We start from the raw sequence: 2,791 nt of genomic DNA, 5'->3' as shown, positions 1-2,791 counted from the left end.
TTTTTTTTACATACAAAATTTAGAGAACTGATCACTAAAAGTGGACAGCCTGCATGCTAAATATAGACGTCAAGTCGCCATTTTCCACGAAGAATGTGTTCTCAAGAAAAAAAAAACTCAGCAAAAAATCAAGGTGTAAAAATAAGCAAGACAAATGAAAATATACGAAGTACTAATTATGTACTAATTAGTTTCACTTGTTAATACTTACGTATTTGAACACGTAAACATCTGCAAGATCATCAGCATAGTCTGTCGTTTACAAAACACAATTTCCAGAACTAGATACAGGACGCTCAACCGAAATCCAGTATATATAAAGTTCTACAAATTATATTTATGTATATCTTTCAAATGTCATCACTTTGGCGCGCTGAGATCGGAAGTTACTTCGTGGAAAATGGCGAATTGACGTCTATATCTAGCATACAGGCTGTCCACTTTTAGTGATCAGTCCTCTAAATTTTGTATGTAAAAAAAATTTTAGTCTTCGGATTTTTTAAAAATATGCTAGGCCACTGGTTTTAATTGATTAATATCAATTTCTACCCTTATTTAATTTTAAATAAAAAAATTTTCTCCAACCGGTAAATTGACTGGTGTAGTTTATTAACTGCAGAGTAATTTATACACACTTTCCTTCTCCTCTTGACCGAAAATATTTCCTCACCCTCTCCCTCCAAATTATCTTTCCTTCATGAGCACCCTGCACAGGGATATTGTTTAGGTAAGTAGACAGTACTTGCACTAAATCGGTTGACGTAAATAAACGCCGAACGTTATCTAACACTGAGTGTTGAACCCAGTAAGCGCGATTACCGTTGCTGCATGTAGGCAACCGAACGAATCACCTCCATAAACTGGTTAAAGCGGTTGGTGCAAATATACAACGAACCATTGTCGCTCGGTAATTGCTGATCTCAGCCGCTATGATTACCGTCAGTGCACTTAGTTGCTTGACAAAAAAACCTGTTGTCAGGGAGTGAATGCTAAAATAATAGGGTAGAAATTGATATTAATCAATTAAAACCAGTGGCCTAGCATATTTTTAAAAAATCCGAAGACTAAAAATTTTTTTACATACAAAATTTAGAGGACTGATCACTAAAAGTGGACAGCCTGTATGCTAGATATAGACGTCAAGTCGCCATTTTCCACGAAGTAATTTCCGATCTCAGCGCACCAAAGTGAAGACATTTGAAATATATACATAAATATAATTTGTAGAACTTTATATATACTGGATTTCGGTTGAGCGTTCTGTATCTAGTTCTGGAAATTGTGTTTTGTAAGCGACAGACTATGCTGATGATCTTGCAGATGTTTACGTGTTCAAATACGTAAGTATTAACAAGTGAAACTAATTAGTACATAATTAGTACTTTGTATATTTTCATTTGTCTTGCTTATTTTTACACTTTGGTTTTTTGCTGAGTTTTTTCTTGAGAACATATTCTTCGTGGAAAATGGCGACTTGACGTCTATATCTAGCATACAGGCTGTCCACTTTTAGTGATCAGTCCTCTAAATTTTGTATGTAAAAAAAATTTTAATGTTTGGATTTTTTTAAATATGGTAGGCCACTGGTTTTGATTGATTAATATCAATTTCTACCCTTTTCAAGAGAAGAGTAGCACCAATGACTCGGTAAATCAATTCTTGCTTCGACCTATTTTATACAGAATCTAGTAGAATAGAAACTCAGCAAAAGCTTGTGACTCACACACACAAACACATATATAAGCATACACACACGTGTGTGTATGTATCTGTGCCTGTGTTTATGTTTATTATCAGATGAGATGGTTATATTGATCCTAGTATTTGACTATTTGATTAGTAGATTATTTTATTGACCTCAGAGGGACGCCAATCAAATTATTCTTCTTTGGGGTCGATAAATTAAGTACCAGTTGCGTACTGGGGTCGATCTCATCGATTGGCCCCTCCCCCAAAATTCCGGGCCTTGTACCTAGAGTAGAAAATATTATTGTTTATCGCTTCTCAGCCTTTTAGCTAAGGTCAAAGTGTAGTTCTTATCTGTTCTTATCAGCTTAATATCTGACACGGTCCGTATTTGGGACCATCGATATTAAACTGATTTTTAGAACGAAGCAAATAGTTGGGGGCTTGCTCCGCCTTTGCCACGGGTTGGCCTGGTATAGCAGTACTTCCAGGATTCAGCTCATCTCCCACCCGGGAGATAAAAATAAAATAAAATTCTTCTTCGGTGGGACTTGAACTCCAAAGGTAAAGAGCCGGAACATATAATACAATACATTTTATCCGATTAGAAAATTACTATTTTTAAGTCTCACAACGAGATATACAGCGGCAGTACTTTGTAGTAAAGATTGTTTGCCAACATAACATGGCAGTCCCTTGCTTGAAAATATAAGGACACAGATCATGTCGTATAGCCAGCTGGAGACGATGTCTCCTGGGGCTAAGTTACAACAACATTCGTCCTAAGCCAGGAACTCGATTTTATATTTCGATGTTTGAATAAGTTGTTAGTGTCATCTGCTAGAAATACTTTAGTTCTATAAATCAATAATATGCCAAGACGCATTTTCTTCTGGGAGGTAAAGGTGGATTTACCATTACACAAAAACCAGTAGTCTGATTTTATCGCGTCTCTGTGATGACAATATGTAAGATATATCCGTTAAAGTCTTAATATATGCCTTACGAAAGTCAGAAATGCATTAATTTGTCTAAAGTTACAGGCAATATTAATGATAAATTGTCCAATTCCTGAACAGGATTTACATTTGAATATATGTAAATA

General features: G+C 35.5%; 1 non-coding gene across 1 annotated transcript; it reads left to right on the top strand.

The window, feature by feature from the left end:
- Window positions 1–1,996: 1,996 nt before the first annotated feature.
- LOC115217747 lies at window positions 1,997–2,194 on the top strand. Its single transcript, XR_003882195.1, has one exon. It is a non-coding gene; the product is annotated as a U2 spliceosomal RNA (small nuclear RNA).
- Window positions 2,195–2,791: the final 597 nt, after the last annotated feature.

The sequence above is a fragment of the Octopus sinensis genome, linkage group LG11, assembly GCF_006345805.1.
Source record: "Octopus sinensis linkage group LG11, ASM634580v1, whole genome shotgun sequence".
Lineage (NCBI taxonomy): Eukaryota > Metazoa > Mollusca > Cephalopoda > Octopoda > Octopodidae > Octopus > Octopus sinensis.
The sequence above is the reverse complement of the archived record's forward strand: the minus strand, read 5'-3'. Positions and strand labels throughout refer to the sequence as shown.